The sequence below is a fragment of the Cavia porcellus genome, unplaced genomic scaffold (genome assembly GCF_034190915.1).
Source record: "Cavia porcellus strain 051 isolate PalLab524CR breed Dunkin Hartley unplaced genomic scaffold, mCavPor4.1 scaffold_27, whole genome shotgun sequence".
NCBI lineage: Eukaryota > Metazoa > Chordata > Mammalia > Rodentia > Caviidae > Cavia > Cavia porcellus.
Window position 1 is genome coordinate 48,641,288 of NW_026947510.1, and position 18,074 is coordinate 48,659,361.

Sequence of the window (18,074 nt, forward strand, 5' to 3'; positions counted from 1 at the left end):
AATACACTCTTCATAATTGGGTACATATTCTTCTTACATAAAGCAGACTTTCTGCTGCCTGCTGTGAAACACTTGCTCTTCATATGGAAAGCCTACAAGTCAATTTTTTTTTTTAGACAAAGTCTTGCTATGAAGTTCAGGCTGGCCTTGAGATCACTTTGTAGCCTAGGCTGGTCTCAAACTCATAACAATCCTCCTGCCTCAGCCTCCCAAGTGCTGGGATTATAGGCATGAGCCACCACACCTCACTTACAGATCAATTTTTGATCCAATGAATATTATATAGAAATAACATTCAAAATATTAAAATAAAATAGTAACTGCTTGCAAAATGAAGAGAACTGAGTTAGCAGTCAGTTAGGATTCTTGTGAATTTCCATTCTACTTTATGTGTTTGAATGAAACATATTTCATGAGAAGACCTTTATTATATGTAACAACATTTCTAAATGCAGATACTTGTTTGAGAAGAAGATAATGGTAGAATTTTTTGTTTAAAAGAATCAGTCCTGTAAAGAACTCACATACTCTATATTTTACTAATATCTTCAAACAGTCTTCCCTCATTTATAGCCTAAATTTAACCTTCTTGTTTATAGTCAAACTTTAAAATACAAGAATAAATAACTTCATAAAATTTTAGCCTCCTGAAGTTCAAAACATACTGCTTCCCACACATAATATTCTGATGAGCAGTTTTGGTTTATGTTTAGGGCCCTCCTTTTCATCTGGATAATGATTTGTTAATTTTTAACCAGATCTTTGCAATGTGATGTTTACAGTTTGAATCTTAAAGGTTTGCAAAGGTTCTTGTGGTAAAGGTGTGGTACCTACTGCTACTGGGAGCTGGAGGAACCTTTAAGAGGTAGGGTGGAATGGGAGATCTTTCCTTCACTGGGGGTTACTGTGAAGGGACAGTGGGATCCTACTCCCTTCTTTTGTCCTCTCTTTTACTTCTCAGCCACAATGTGAGTGGCTTTGCTCCATCCCACCATGGTCACCTCAATGAGTAGCCTGAATGAATCCACCTGATCACCAAATGGGAGCTCCAACACTGTAAGCCAAAACAAACCTTTTCTCTTCTTATGCTTATCATTTTAGGAATGTTTCATAGTAATGGAAAGCAAACACAGTAATACAAACTTTAAAACCCTCTTCTACTTAAAATTTAAATATACTCTACAGTTGTTTCTCTGCATCTCTTTATTTGCTGGTTTGTTGTGCATACTTGGATCTCTTGTTTTGAAAAATAACAAAAAATATCAACTCCATGAACTCACGTGTAGGGTCCTTGTCTCTTTTATTTGCTACTGAGACTTCAACATGATGAAACCTAAAATAAATAGATACACAAATGTCCTCATTCCTTATGTAGTCTTTCTCACTGGGACCAAAGACAACCAGAGGGGGAAAAATTCTGCATTTTTACATGTGGAAAATCATTATTCATATGTAATCACAAAACATGTTGAATGTTTGTGGCAGTTTTGATTTAGACAGAAGGATTCTTCCTAGGAAGAAGAAATCTTGAATGTTAAAATGAAGACCCTGTATTTTACTTTTCTTAGGGCAGATCCAGATTCGGGAGGTTGGGATGGGATGGGAAACCCTTTATGTTCAGGCTCTGAACAAACGAGATGTCTTTTGGCCCACTACTGGAATGAAGTCAGCCTTTAGTTCTGCAGGTATCTGTGGCAAACTCAAGTAAGGTCAAAACAGTATAGGCATGACTGCATACAGGACATTGTGCTGCCACTTTTTCATGATGATTGGTTGTGGGAGGACACTGATGATCTGATGAGGTCTCTAAGGGGATGCAGACATGACCCCCACATAGTCACTGTGACTGGAGTCCTGAGAGATGCCAGCAGGAACTGATGCTCATGATCAGAGACCATAACAGAACTGTGGCTCAATTCATCTGCTCTAGAAACAAGAGAGGACAGGGCTGAAAAGTAGACAGCACTTAGCACCTCTTTCTCTCAATCTCCAACAGTTAAACACATCAATATTCATGTCCCAGCACCAAAATGTTGGAGAAATTACTTCCTGACCCACCATTAAAGCCTGCTTCAATTTTCAGTCCTAACAACCAATTCTCTCTGAGTCATACATTGAATCAATTAAATTTAGAATTTCTATGTCTAAACGGATGACTTCTAACGAAAAAGGTGAAAGCTTCTGCCCTCTATACCTAATCAGATCTTTGTTTGGTAAATCAAGGCGAGAAGTTCAACTGAATGGCTTGGAAAAGAGCCCATCCCAGCAGATTGTGCTGGGTAGAAATAACACTAGTCTGTCTAGGTAAGATCAGTGCCAATGGTTCCAACTAAAATTAGAAAAAAGGAGACAGTACCTTGGCTCATGCTTATGTTGGAGACAAGACTCTAGTTTCTGCTAAAGCCAAATGATGGCAATTCAATTTCTGCCTGCCAGTTGCAAATCCCTACGCGACCACTACAGTACTATCAGCAGACACTTGCAATCCAGTGCACCTAACAAGGGGGTGATTTCTTAGATTCGTCACTTATTGAATTAGAACCCCAGTGCTTATAACTCAAAGATATGCATGCATTTATTCTGAAACAGAAAGGTAATTTCTAAACAATACACACATTGTTAAAGAGGAAAAAAATCAATAGAGCCTTCTTAATTTGGGGTAGACAGGACACAATTCACTTATTAATTTTAGAGTGCAAAACAAAAGCAACAATAAAACTTGAAGAGAGACTGACCTCAGTCCTTCCACAAAACATCATCAAAAGACCCACAACACTTCTCATGCATTTCAACAAACATAATTTTTCTAATCTCATATGTGTCATGAGGCACCATGCCATAGCAGACAGAAAACTGGGCCAGGAATCAGAAAATCTGGGTACTTTTTCCTGGCTCTGTCACTTATTAACTGTGTAAAATGATACAGAATTTAACCTCTCTGTGCTTCAATTTCTTATCCATAAAACAAGTGAGTTAGACAAGGATTGTGTAGCTCTTAGGCTCAGTGGTGCTTTCTCAATCATGAGTACTTAAACTTTAAAGTTTGTATGCAGATATAGATTGGATATAGATACAGATATAGATATATAAATATAGATGATACAGTCTTTGATAAATCTTGGGTCTGAAAGTCATATATACATGTCTGAATGAAAAAGAATGCTGATTCTCTGATGCTAACGGTAAAAAGATGAAATATTTTAAAAAGTGTCATCCACTCTGCCTTGAAAATACACATTCTTATAGCAAAGAACAATATTTGGTGTTTTTGCAGATGCATAACCTTTTGGGCAAAGTCATATACAGAGAGATATCATTCAAAAACTCTTCCATTGCCTCTGAACAGAGAAGTTCTCCTCCACTGCTTCCTTACTGCCCGAGAGTAACTCAGGAAGCTAAAACTCGGAGAGCTCCGGGAGCCACAGAGTTCAATACAGGTGCTGCTCTACTGAGCAAAAACATTTTCATTCTACATAGGGAAGTTAACTCAACTATTGTCCCTTACTCCACCTCAGAAATTTCAAGCAATCCACAATTTTATTCAAATAATTTTCATGCTCAAAATGCTATTTCAGTGTCTTAGGGGAGCACCAGAGTGAGCTTGTTCTCTAGCTATCTTGGACTGGACTTTCGCCACTGATACTCGATCTGGAAGCAAGACTTCCAAGCTCCCTGGTTAGCACTAGACTATGGGACACCTGTCTGCAAAAAAGACAATTCATCACCTGATAGGTAAAATAACCACTTCTTCGATTGTTGGCAGGTAGAGTACTGGTTTTATTTCTGCCACTAACTATGATTCTGAGAAATTCCTACAAAATTTTTGTTACATGCTACTGATTCTAACTCTTCCTGAGTATGTGCATTGTAAGAATTATATATTCCCAAATTTGGCAAAAAAAATATTTCCACTTCATATTGTGCACCAGTGTGGAAAGTAAATTTATATTTTATCCCGTTTTAAGTGACAGACCCCTTGGAAAAATCTGGTGAAGTTAGTTAACTTCTTCCCTTATCTTAGAAAGAAGCATATATCTGAAAAATCTTATTACAGAAACTTCATGTCATTTTAGGGCATTTCCTGATGCTCTGAAAAGATTTATCAACTGTCCTAAAGTGAACATGGAATACAATACAAATCCTCTCTGAAACTTCCTAATTATAACAGTTGGGCAACTCTGAATTTGAGTTTACTTGTTTATTAAACATAAGTAAAACATAATCTGCTTCCTTGTCTGTAGAATATAAATCAATTTATTTGACTATATCCTGTAACTATTTCAACCATAAATTGTTTACCATAAGTATAAGAATATAACAGAAGCCTCCGCAACTCAAAATTGAGATTGATCCTTTACCCTAGTCCTTTAATACTGGCACAGAGTATTCCTAAGCACTATTCTCATCATCAAGCTTTGGCAAGTGTAAGTCAAGATCTTCTTTCTAACTGAATCTTGCTCAGAAATAGACTGGTTACTCTGTGTATTGTGCCCCTTACTTTCTAAAAAGCTTTTGTTGGTTATTGATTTTTTTACACATATTCGCAGAAGTTAATATATTAGTTCTGCATTCTCTGCATGAAAATATTTTTTAGTTTGTAGTTTTAAATCTACAAGAATACACTTGGTCCTTCACTGGCATCAAATTTTAACTTTCACATGACTGCTTCTTAGAATTATTGATTTAGGTCTCCACACTCAACATCTCTGCTCTCCTCCACTGGTGTGAATCATTAGAAGCCATATTGCTGAGATCATTACTCCCGTTTCAATGGCAAATAGACTAGCAAAATATGAAACTATCATAAGTATCCTAGATGCTCACATGGGGTGTAAGAGAGTCAGTCAGCAGAATAAGACTCAGTTCAAAATGCTGCATACCAGTCAGGCTAGTACACATCACTTTCTTCTTGCAGTCTAGTGATGCTTATAGAAAATCCTTTCCTTTACACAATAAACAAGGACAGGTACTACAAGCATTCGTTGTATTGAAGGAATTCTTTTTATTGTTTTACTTTTTTTTTTTTTTTATCGGTACCGGGGATCGAACTCACGACCACAGACTTGCAAGGCAGGCGCTTATGCCGCTGAGCTAAATCCCCAGCCCCCTTATTATTTTACTTTTAAATTAACATTTCATTTTGAAATAATTTCAAACAACGAAAAATATAATAACACACTGCCTACAGTAAGACAGGAATGAATTCTGTACTGAGGGTAACATGGTAATCTGTCTCTTCCAAGTGGGAAAGAAAAGGTGATCATTTAGTTCCCAAATAGTCTTTTTAAAATCCTTCTAAGCTTTTTACCTTTTGGCAAACAAATCTTTGGCTCCTCTAATCCATGTACACATTTACTATGCCCTTGTGACTGTGGTTTACATACAAGCATCCTATTAGAGCTTTTAAGACTAAAATGTGATTTCCTTTCTGACAGCAAAGGAAAAATAAAAAGATGCTCCTTGCCCTCTTGCTCGTGCTGTTTGGAAGTCAAGTCTGCAGTTCCAGAACTCTATCACCAGCTTGTTACATTTTCAAAAATCTGTTCAAGAACACAACACTGTTCACCCCAAAATGCAGTATCAACTGTAAAACGCATGCACATGATACCTGGATCCAATTTGTCCTCATTTTCTATATAAGCAAAAATAAAGAGCTGCTTTAACTCTTAGAAATGACAATATCACATTATTTAGATAAGTGCCACAAAATCATTATTGAAATTCTGATAGCATTTGCCTTACTGGTAAAAGAAAATTACCTGTAATGCATAGTTTAAATAATTACTTTTAAACAAAAGCTTCTTTTCTGCATTACTTATTTATCTTTTGAGACCAGCTCAGCAGGGCTATGTATTTTATTAAAATTTCCTTCAGACTGCTTAATGGCAGGGCGTCTGTTAGCACAGGAAAAGTGATGGCAGTTTGACTCCTATTCCTAATATTGGGAGTTAGTCCAGACACTTAAGAGCCAGAACTCTGCTGTGCATTTGACTATGTTATCAACACTTTACTTGCTAATGATACTAGTGACAGCATTTCAATATGATGGGTCAGACTTAAATAGGAAAGCTCATAATTGTGCTTACAGAACCAAAGAAACCCCCTCTTTTAACCCCCTCCCCAATCCCTTCTATCAGCATATCAGTTGGTGCTAAGCTTCATGACTAGGAATTATTTAGTAAGCTTCTGCTCAGTAATTTTTCTCCCCCTCTACCTTCCACATTGAATGGGGGGCCTCCATGAGCACCTGATATCTACCCGTTCAACAAATGACAACTGAAAGGTTTCCTGTGGTGCGACTGTGTGCCAGCTCCCCAGCAGAAGGTCACACTGATGACTTCCCTGTGGCTTTTATTTTCCCCAGGGAAATCCACAGCCAGGGCTGACTGCTTGCCAAATATGCTGAGTGCCACAAACCAGCAGTGCTGAGAACCCCCCATCCTTCTTGATGGGAAGCAGTGAGCAACTGTGTTGAACACCTGTGTCAGCTCCACTTTCTGGGGCCGCCCCAGGCAAGCTCCCGTGTAGCATTCAGGGATAGGCTCCCCTCTTCTAACACACTTCATTCCAAAAACTTCTCATGATAGTAGTTGCATTTGGCAGAACACTTAGAATATCAGTGCGTTTAACTACTGTTAAAGGAGATGATTTAAATCATTTGTGAATCAAATATTTTATTATAAGCATTTAAAAGAAACCAGTGTAGTGAGCCTTTCCTGTTATTGAAGAAGAAAGGTGACATTTTTCCATCTCTTCCTTTAGAGCTACACCAACCAAAAATGTGAGGAAGAGAAGGATTAGTGTGAGATGTGGGTGGCATGATTCTATCATGAACAAGGTCTAACTCAGTCTTGTTTCAATAACTAAGAATCGTATGCCAAGTTGAACTAATAAAATTTCTGCTCAAGAATTGCAATGGAGGAAAAGTAAAGGCAATGGTAGAGTTCCATAGGATAACACACAGTAAGAATACGTGAATCGGGCTGGGGATTTAGCTCAGTGGCATAAGCGCCTGTCTGGCAAATGTGAGGTTGTAGAAATACCTGGTAGAAAAAAAAAAAAGAATACATGAATGGGGAAGTGAGTGAATACATGAACAAGCCCCCTAAATTCTATAACCTAGACATGGAAGGCTGGAGATGATATTCCAGTGAGCCAACAAGCCTGCATTTAGTGCTTACTGTATGCATCGCTGCTCAAAGTCAGGTCCTATGGAGATGAAAAATAAATGAATAAGAAAACCACAGGCTTCTATAAGACCATGCCTTTATAAAGCAGCAAGACCACATTTGAAACTTCAGAGTTTCTTTTACTTTCACTGTTTCAAGATCCTCTTTAAAATTCCACATGGCATTCAGATAACTCACCTTTCCAATGATACCCTCAGTTTGCTCCACCTCCCCCCTACTGGGAGCAACTTTCACCTTGCCTCAGTTTCAGCTTCAGGGCCAGTTTCAGAATCTGTGACATGGAAGATTTCCTCAACATATTAACAGCAGTACTTCAGACATACAGATTTTCAAAACAATTCATTCTCCTGTGAACAAATCATTTTTTTAAAAAACTACTTATGCTGATTTCTTTACTTATGATTGTATAGCCTTTATTTCAGCTACTCAAGGTTGCAAGTCATCCCTTGTCACTCTTCAATGTCATCAAGCTCAAGTCAGTCCATTTCTGATTCTCTGTCTCTCTTCCGTCTTCAAGCGTTTTGCCTTCTTGCTTAACGATTGCACTAGTCTCTCACATTCCTTCCCATACCCTCTCCCCTTTCAGTAAACTTCATGTTACAGTCATTTTCATTAATCAATCCAAGACATAGCCTTTATTTCATCCCCCAAAAGTTTTCAGTAGCTTTCCAAGTCGTATTGAATTAAGGCTACTTAAAATAAACATTCCAAGTCCTCTACCATCTAAGCCTAAATAACACTGACAGTCACTGTGCCGCTTTTGTATACACTGACCTGCATCCAAATTAACTCAAATCTAACCCCAAGAAGACACTTGTGACACCAGAATCACCTGGTTTGTTGATGCACACCTATAACTCCAGCACTCTGGGAGGATGAGGTGGGAATATCACAAGATCATCAGCCTGAACAGCCTAGAGACTTAGTGAAAATCTGTCTCCAAAAAAAAAAAAAAAAAAAAAAAAAAAAAAAAAGGTAGGTCAGGGGCTCAGGATATAACTCAGTGCAGAGGCCCTGAGTTCAGTCCCCTTTACTAGAAAAGAGAGAGAGACACAGAGAGAGAGAGAGAGAGAGAGAGAGAGAGAGAGAGAGAGAGAGAGAAGGAGAGAGAGAGAGAGAGAGAGAGAGAGAGAGAGAGAAGGAGAGAGAGAGAGAGAGCACACAGGCACCAACAAATGATACTAGAACCTTAAACACATACTTGGCAATCTTTCTAGTGTCCAGAGCCTCTGCTGAATAAACTCATATGCACTATAAAGGACAGCTCATATAGACCACCTTATCCATGAAGTTTTCTCCTTCTTTTCTATGAACACCCAAAAATGATACCTTGTAGCATTTTCATAGCCATTATGAATTCTATCTCACATTATGATGATCATGTTACAGTTCTTACCAAGTTTATTTGGTACATTCTCTAAACAGACTCATTTTCAGTAAAAAGCAACAAGAAAAGTCTATCAAAACCAGACAGAGCTGGGTGGGATGGAGGGTTATTCATATGGCTGAATGAACCTAGGGATGAAATAAAATAATAACTAAAAGTACCTCTAAGATATATGAGGGATTAACTTATATATTTAGCAAGGCTAGGTCATGAAAGAAGTCAAGAGGACTGAGAAGTCAAAAGGAGAAAAGAGAATGGAAAAAAGTTGACACTTCGGAGAAATTTGTGTATGAAGGGAGTCATACCTGGAGAAAGTAGTAACATTTTTATGGCTAAAAAAGACATAATTTAGAATAAATAAGAATTTTTAGGAAAATAATACAAAGTATTGATAAACAAAAAGGTGTATTATATTTTTGTTGCACAGTCAATAACAGAAATCTAGATTTTTGTAAACTAAGATACAGTTTTTAATAGTGTCTATTAAGCTGATTTTTTAATTTGATAAACCTATTTGGCAGTCACAGATTGCCAGTAAAAGGCACATCAACCTCCCAAATTCCTTGTTCACTAACTTTGATTCATCACATGACATAATAGAAATAACCATTTTTGCTAAATATCAAAAATATGTTCTCCACCCTAATAATTTCTCTAAAACTAGTGTATATTTTTCTTTCTCATTTATATGAAACAACATCTTTATCTTGTCATTTGTTTCGTATATTGAATATTTTCTTATCTTTTTTCCTTTTTGGTCCTGGAAATCAAACTCACGACCTTGCAATCAGCCAGGCAGGCAGCTGTACCATTGAGCTACATCCCTGGCTTCATTTGATTATAATCAGCTACTCCTAACATACATCGGCCCATATTCAGCCAACTCATATTAATTATTTGTGGGCATAATGACATAAGACATATAAAAATAAAAATAAATACGCCACCTGTGGTATATTTGGTATGAAACACAGTTTAAGAACCTAGTACTGTGTCACCCAACTGTAAGATTCAGAGCTACTTATAAGATTCATGTTTTCTAGTAATCCCTATAATTATTTTTAACAATTCCATGTTTCTTCCTTGCAAGTAGACTTATTGATCATGTGATAATTATAGTAAAGCCACAAAATAATAGTTAAAGACCTTTCCTTGCAAAAAAAAAAAGAGAAAACTCTAAACTTATTTGTGTACTTATGCATACCTATGCAGTTCTGCTCAAAATTATAAACACCAATGGCAAATTTAGTTATGCAAAACAACACATCAGCTACATACAATGTGTAAATATTATATATCATTATCATTAAGAGCATCCTGATGAAACAAATTATTATGCAAATCCAGATTACATGATTCAGAGTGCAAAAACTTCTGCAATTAAGAACAGAAGAAATAAAAGGGAAAGATATACTTATTCACCATTGACTCATAAATCAGTAACAAATAGACATTTGCCCAATCATTATTAGCTTAAATCTATGTGTAATCATAATTTATATTCTATCAACAAAGAGAAAAATAATAAATGCACGCATACCCAAAAGTCAGAATGGTGCTTTAAACATGTGAGCCACACCATGACTCCCATCTACTAAAATCTAGTTAGGAATCTCACTTGGAATAATAGTGCCTTACCATATCTTCCGGCTCTATGCAAAGGGTACATCATGGAGTCCAAACTTCTCATGTACTTGCCATTTAGCCCTTCTCATTTATCTTATTCTTTTCCAGCCACTGCTATTCTTGCCGTTTCCTCAATACTTCCCACTGAATGTATCTCTCTTCCTCCACACATCTACATGGTTTTCCTCTCTCAGTGCCTTTATACCTCTGCTCCATCCTCTCCTCATCAGAGAGGCCTTCTCCAGACAGTCTGTTGGGAATAGCCTCCCATCATTCTATACATACCATGCTTTATTTTCTTTCTTAACATTTATTTCCATTGACATATATATTAAACTCTTCCCTTTTGTTGTATTGCACTGGAATTAAATCTCTAGGGCAATAGAACTTTCCTTACTTGCATCGATAAAAGTCAGTGAAAAGATAATCTTTTTTTTAATATCACAAAACTTCTCCAGAGAAACAATACTACATAAAAATCTTAAAGGTCTTGGTACAGTCCAAAGTAGAACTTTTACCTAACTAAACTAAAGAAATGCTTTAGCATATGTACTGCATCAAGATATATTTGAAACTATCCTTCCATTAACTGCAGGTAATGTTCCCTAGAAGGTACGTACCAATAAAATTTTGTCTAATGCCTAATGCTTAAACTAGAAAAATAACAGAATCTCTGTAGGATCTATGAGGAAGAGTTTAAGCTTGATTTCTATCTAAGTGAGTCATTGTGCTTGAAGATAACTAAGCAGAGTGGAAAAAATGCCATCTCTGTGAGATAAAAACTGAAAACCTAACAGGTAATTGCTCTCTAGGAGATGTGATAAAGGGGTGCTAAAACAAACTCCAGAGAAGTTGCAGAAGTAGAAACTTTGGCCTATAACCACAGAGAAGACACCTGAGTCTTCTATGAATAGCTAAGCCACAGTACTAAGAATTGTGATCTCAATTTAAAATAGCTGAGTGGACCAACAGAATAAGACAAAACCATTAGCCACACTCAGCTGCAGTCAAGGTGAAGGCCAGGGGGCTCCATCTAACAGGAGAGTGAGCATCAGAAATCCTCCACAACGACTTGCTCCTAGGAGACCTTTAACTATTGGGATCCTTCTATGTGGTAGGTAAATTGTTTCCTGTAATTAAGCTCCATTTTATACATGATGGTCAACATTAAGCAGTTAAAATTATTGTTAGCAAATAGATTGACTCTGAAAAATGCCAAGAGCTTTTAGAGGTAGACATGAGTGTAGAGTACACAGCAAAGGGGAAAGGAAACTTGACTTTTTGACCCAAGGGATCTCGGATTACAATTGCACAATTATTAACACTTTACATGATTTAAGAATTTGTTTCTCAGCAAGTCACCCAAAAGCTCATGCTTTAAAACATTATATATACATAAGAAATAGAAATCAGAACAATTATGTACTATCATATTAGGTAAAAGTTTTCTTCTACTTTTGAAAATATGTTTAAATTGTTTTACATCTTCAAATCCTGGAAAGAGGATCCCCAAACCTTTAGTTTGATATAAAACCTTTAGTCATAATTTGCACATCTGAAGACACTCCAAAAAAGCACATTTAAGAAATAAACAAGTTGCAGAAGATTTGAGAACTATACAGTGAGCAACAAAATAATCATCAGGAAATGATAATGCAAATGTCCTGACCTAGTCAGCTTCCAGTCCACTCTCTCCCACTCCTTGTGTCTTCGATATTATCTACTTCTTGTAATTCTTAAAAAAAAAAATAGAAAGAAAATTATTCAGCCTGAAATCAAAGTAATTTCAAAGTACTCTGGTGAAAAAAATTAAAAATAATAAAGTTAAAACACATTTCACATATGAAACTTATGAAGGAATGTCATGGAATTTCATTGTAATAATCTTTTAAAAGACAAGATTCATAGGTATACAATATCAGACTCATATGACATTATGCCTCTGCCAGTTAACAATCAGTAAATACATCAGTGAACAACTAAAAAATAAACTTGTATTAATGAGATTTCAGAATGCACAGACAGCTGAAATGTAAAATGGTGAAGCAGTGATTGTGGAGTCACATCAATTAAATCACCTAAAATATTTATATTAAGTATTTAGTCATGCATATGCGTGCACACGCACACACACACACATGTATGTAGCCTATTACGATCCTGGGCTTGGTTTTATTGAGATAGATAATTATGCAATCCCTAGGTATTTCTATAATCCATCATAATTAATCTAAAATGTATTCATAATACAGTATTATCATAACTAAAGTACTTTTGAAGAAACGTCCAATGGGCACTAAAGTTTATAAAATTCCTATCCACTAGCATTTAGCAAAGTACAGTGTCACACTGGACTAGGATCCTAAGAAACTACGCTGTCCCAGGATATTTAGTATAAGATGTAATAGCTTATAAACTCATTTTATAACTTCTAGGTGAAAAGTCATACTAACAAAAAGAGCAAAATAAAAGCAGAAACACACAACTTGTACTCCATCATTTTATCAGAGGCATATTCCACTGTCACAAAGATAAATTTAATCAGTGGTCCCAGGACAAAAGGCAAGCATCTGAAAACTATCTAACCACCTGAAGGGTCTTTTTATAAAATTGTAAAACACTTTTATAAGCTTTTCATTAATCACAATATCAAAAATACTTCTAAATGTATGACTACTTTATCATGATGTTATTACTTGTGAATTTGCAATAATTATGAGGGGCAAGTCATCAATTACTCTTTACTTTTTTAGTAAACAACATGGAATTACTAAATTAAATGATTTAAAGATGCTAAAGCATTTATTAATGATATTTCAGATCATATAAGAGTTTATGAAAACTTAGTAAACTTAAATCATACAAATTTTTTTTACCCTAAAATAAGTCTATACTATCAACTAGGTTATATGATCTATATTTTTAAAATAATAATTTAAAATCATACTTTCAGGTTAATAGAATGTTACTCATAAGAATCCGGTCTAGCAAACTAAAGTGTCAAGAAACAGGTGAAGTTTAAAACTTTTAATTATTTATTCTTATAACACTTTTCATTTAAAAAAACTCAATTTTGTGTGATTTCTAAATTCTTTTAAAGTATATAAACTTTTAAAAATTACACAGCACAGCCAACTGTGGTTTATTCTAGGGAATTTTTCTATCTAGACACAAAATAATGCAACAAATTATTAGTAAAAAAAAGGATATAATCCATATGATCATCTAAAGAGACTGAAAGACATTTAACAAAATTTAATATCTTTCTTGATTAGAAACACTCAACCAAGTTACCAGAAAAGATTTCTTCTTCAATTTAGTAAAAAGCACCTATGAAAAACCCAAGCCATACTTAATTCCGGTGACTTCTTTTCCCCTAAGACTGGGACCAAGACAAGATGCCCGCTTACACAGTATTGAAGGTTTTAGTCAGGTTTGTTAGGAATGATGAAGAAATAAAAGGCACGCAGACTGGAAAGAAGAAGTAAAGTTACTTCTGTTGGTAAAAACACCATTGCTGTTTACAAATTTTAACAAATTCAGTAAAATATGAAATAATGACCAGGTTCAATAATGTTTAGCTTACCTTGTTATACAACAGCAATCATACTTTTTTGTACACTAACAGTGTTTCTAAAAGATGAAATCAAGGAGATAATTCCACCAACACCACCATAACTTTAAGTATGATTTTAATAATGAGGTAGAAGATCTGTATATTATAAACTAAAATGTAAGTGTAAAGAACACCTAAGAAAATGAAAAGACATCCCATATTCATGGATCCAAAAATTTATTCTAAAAATTGAGTTTTTTCCTGTTCATCCAGATTCAACACAATTCCTTTATCAAAGTCCTAGGTGGCTTTTCAGTAGAAACTGACAAGTTGATTCTAAAACATTTATCGAAAGGCAAGTGGTTTAGGTACAACAATCCTGAAAAAGAAGAGAAAGTTTGGAAGACACATTCTTCACCATGTTAAAATTTACATCAACGATATAATAATCAAAAGAGTTTGGTACTAGCACAAAAAATGTACATATAGCTCCAATGGCACAGGAAAAAAAAAAACCTAAAGTACAGAAATAAATATATTCCCTGTCAGTTGACTTGTACCAAAGATGCCAACACAAATCAATGGGATAAAGAATAATTGTAAGCATAATGTTTGTAAAAATCTCATGCTTGTTCCTAGTTTCTGGCACAGAATTTCCAAAATCTTTAAAATCACTTGGGTGATAATTATGTCTTTGTTACATTGATAAGTAGCTCAGCTCTGTGGGGCCCCCTAATAGCTTTAGCCAAAGGGACACTCTTAGGGAAAAAAATCAAACAAACACGCTATCAGAAAGCTGAACTTCAAATGACATCCCATGTGAGATTTCATTAATTATGCTAATAAATAACTATGGATTAAAAAACAGAAGATTAATAAACTTTGTTCCAAAAAAGTTCTGAGTACATGCAGTACAAGTGTATCTTCATGAGGAAAAAAAATTTTACTGTTAGTATTGTTGTTTAAGTTAATAGATAAAAATTTTCTCCATCAAGAATTTAATTCTGGCTATTCGAGGTATAGCATGTGTATGTGACTCCAGGAATGTTTCTTTTTTCTCGCCTGTTAAGTGGGATTAAGAAAAGTCATGTCTTACAGAGTGTTTAATAGGATACATGAGTTAAGGTATAGCAACTAGAAGACTGCACATTATAGGTGCTCTAGCAATGAGAAATCATTTTACTACTCTTAATTTTTCATACTTAAGGAACAACACAGACAGGCATTTTAATGAACTTCTACTTACCTTTCAATGGGAAAGGTGAGATACCCCAAGGAAAGACATTTTCAGATGCGTATTAGGAGACCTGGGGCTTTTCCTCTTCTAACACTCACTGTGTTACATAACACTCAACCAGAACAATGAGGCTTTCTGTTTGGTGAGCATTAGATCAGCTGCCATCAAGGTGGGCAAAGAATGAAGAATAAATTCTCCCAAAGGCAAATACTGAAATTCAGGTTTTTAATTTACCTGAATCAAGTAAATGTTAAAGGAAAGAAATGTTTTATATAAATTCGTAACTTTGCAATAAAAAGTCCGAGGCTGAGCCTGGAGGGCTTCTCTCTCACTTTCCACGTCTAATTGGCCGCTGAGAGGTGGGTATCCCTTCTCTTAACTGTCCCCTCCGCGACACAGCTCTTGCCCCACTCTATGCCCTTGTTCTTTTCAACTACTGCAATATCTCTCTTAGCTGGTCTCTCGTTGTAAGCCTGAACCCTAAAACTGAAACAACTTGAGATGTCCTGTCTTCTCTGCCTGTTCTTCCTCATGATTCAACTCAAAATTCTGCCTGCTTGCTGGAGCCTCATTTAAGGGCTACTGAGGAACTTTTCCTCATTTCACAGAATGGACAAATGGTTGCTCAGCAAAACGATGGAGGTTTTCAGTTGCAGATCACATGAAACTATCGTATATTATCTCATGGGAGAAAAGAGGGTGAAGTGGACTCTCACATATGTGGCTGGTGGAAGTTGAAAATAGTGCAAATCTTGGAAAATATATTTCATCATACATGTCACCATAGTAATTTTACATATGTTCATATACACATGTAATTTCATTTTTGAGACTATATCCAGAGGAAATAATTTAAAAACCAAGAAGAATCTATGCACCAGTGTGCTCATCTCAAAGTACTGATAGTACAAAAAAGGGAATGAGTCCAAATGGGTGACAAGAGGTACTGGTAAAATAAAAAATAAATCATCCCCCTATTAATATAATCTCAGATACATTTTTAAAAGAGGCATAATACTTGGCAGAGCAGAGATTCAAATACATATTCTTGCCACTACAGGGTCCAAAATTCTTATTAACCAATTTTGCTTCAAGTTATTATTTTTGTTATTTTGGTAAAATTCAGAGACTCTATACCTTACATAACCAACGTGCACACTTATAGACACAGAGACAATACAAAAAAGATTTTAAAAATAAATGTCCAAAAGTTACATTAGTTTCAGAACTATAGAAATTTTTTCTTTAGCTTATCTACATTCTGTTTCTCTAGTAAATCACATGATTTTCATAATGACAAAAGTCTGTTAAATAGAATAACAAAATTTACACACAAATTTTGTACTGCTATTTATGTGGAGCAAAAAAACCCCGAAGTTTTGCAAAGGCTACGAGCTAGTACCAAGTGCCTTTTAGAGAGTCCAGTCTCCTTCTCTAGCACACTGACCACTACAGAGATATACCCTCCAAAGCTACTACCTGGATAGCAGACAAAAGTCTGCACAAAAGGGATAGGATTGTAGCTCAGAGGCACATGTGCTTGCCTGGTAAGTACAAGGTTCTGAGTTTGATTTCCTGTACCCAAAATACAAAACAAAAAGTCTGCCAAAAAAAACCATCTAATGGCTTCTGCGTTAGACACTTTATCCACTACCTTTTTACCTCACAACAGTGTTATGATGTATACATTATTAATGCCATGAAAAAATGAAGATACTGACTTACATGTAGTCACCCATTTTCACACAGTTAACAGGTGATAGACAAGGAATTGAAACCCAGGAGTGCTCTATTTAAAAAAACATTACATTTTCAACAGATCCTAGAAAGCTCTTTAAAATATGCCCAAGTGTCATTTCTCCCATTTTGTATTCTAGTGTTTGCAAATGTATTAAAGGAAATAACTTTTACTAATATGAAAATTTCTGATCAGGTTATAGCAAAAAGAAAACTGGAGGATGACACTTACCCAATGAATCATTACATTTTAATTTTCTATATAGCACTTACCGCTAAAACAAAATGCTTTTTTTTCCTATTTTGTTCATTTCTTTAACTTCAGCAATTAAAACAAAGTCTGAATTAAATTATGAGTTTAATAAATACTTAGAAAATCGAATAAATGTATTTTGAGAACATGTACAAATTCTTCTCTTAGTTGAGATAATTGGGAGTATCTTTAAACAAATCCACTAGATTTTCAGTTTTAAAATCTCTAGTTCTTTACTGCAAAGCCACCTAAAGTTGTTTGAAATTTAAATTTATTCATTACAAAAGCTACTTACTAAGCACCTACTATAGCTTAGATATCTTTCTATATAATGTGATCGTAGCACAAACAAAACATACAGAAATCTCCCAAACCAGCAGTGAAGAAAGACAAAAATACAATATAAAACACCAAACAGCACTAAGTGCTTTGGAGATAAAACAGCTGCAGACAGGAATCTGAGGAGGACAAGTGGGGTGATAGAAGAGGGAGATGTATTAGAAAGACATTAAGAAGTGAGGTGTGCAAACTGGAGAGAGAACTTTCCAGGCAGAAGAAACAGCACAATGGAAGACTATTTTCAGAATGATTTCCATACAGTGAGTAACATGAGAGTAACAGAAAATGAGATAAGGTCAGCCAGGGACATGGCCTCATATTGTATCTTGCCTCATAGGTCATTGTTGATTTTTATTCTTAGGAAAATGAGAATTCATTTTAAGGACTTGTGAAAAATCAGGAAACCACAAAACAGGTTATTTATAGGTTCAATATTTCTTAATAGGTTTGATTTTGGCATTTTGTGTTAACAATGTTTCTTTGTCCCAACTATTCCAGACAATCGTTTACGTTATCTTGTGCCACAGCAGCAGCGATAAATTGAGAATATTGTACATGTTTTTGTGTAGAGAAGATTTGCTAATGGATTGAATAGGGGTATGAATGACTCAAAGGTGTTTGGAATGAGCTAACAGAAGAATGGAATTGCTATTTACTGAAATTGTGAAGACCAAAAGTAAATGAGGCAGAGGTGAGAAACAAAGCAGGTGTTCAGCCAATGCTTGTAAAAGACAACCATGCAAAGTCTA

General features: G+C 35.5%; 1 protein-coding gene across 9 annotated transcripts in view; it reads right to left on the minus strand.

Moving 5' to 3' along the window:
* Sox5 (SRY-box transcription factor 5) overlaps window positions 1–18,074 on the minus strand; it is a 921,295-nt gene that overhangs the window by 596,308 nt on the left and 306,913 nt on the right. For 8 of the 9 annotated variants that reach the window (XM_063238388.1, XM_063238384.1, XM_063238383.1 and 5 more), the window contains one exon: window positions 11,873–11,938. The exons of the other annotated variant lie outside the window; for it this stretch is intronic. The gene's annotated coding sequence lies outside the window, so the exon portion shown is untranslated. The remainder of the gene's footprint in view (window positions 1–11,872; window positions 11,939–18,074) is intronic. 9 annotated transcript variants of the gene reach the window in all.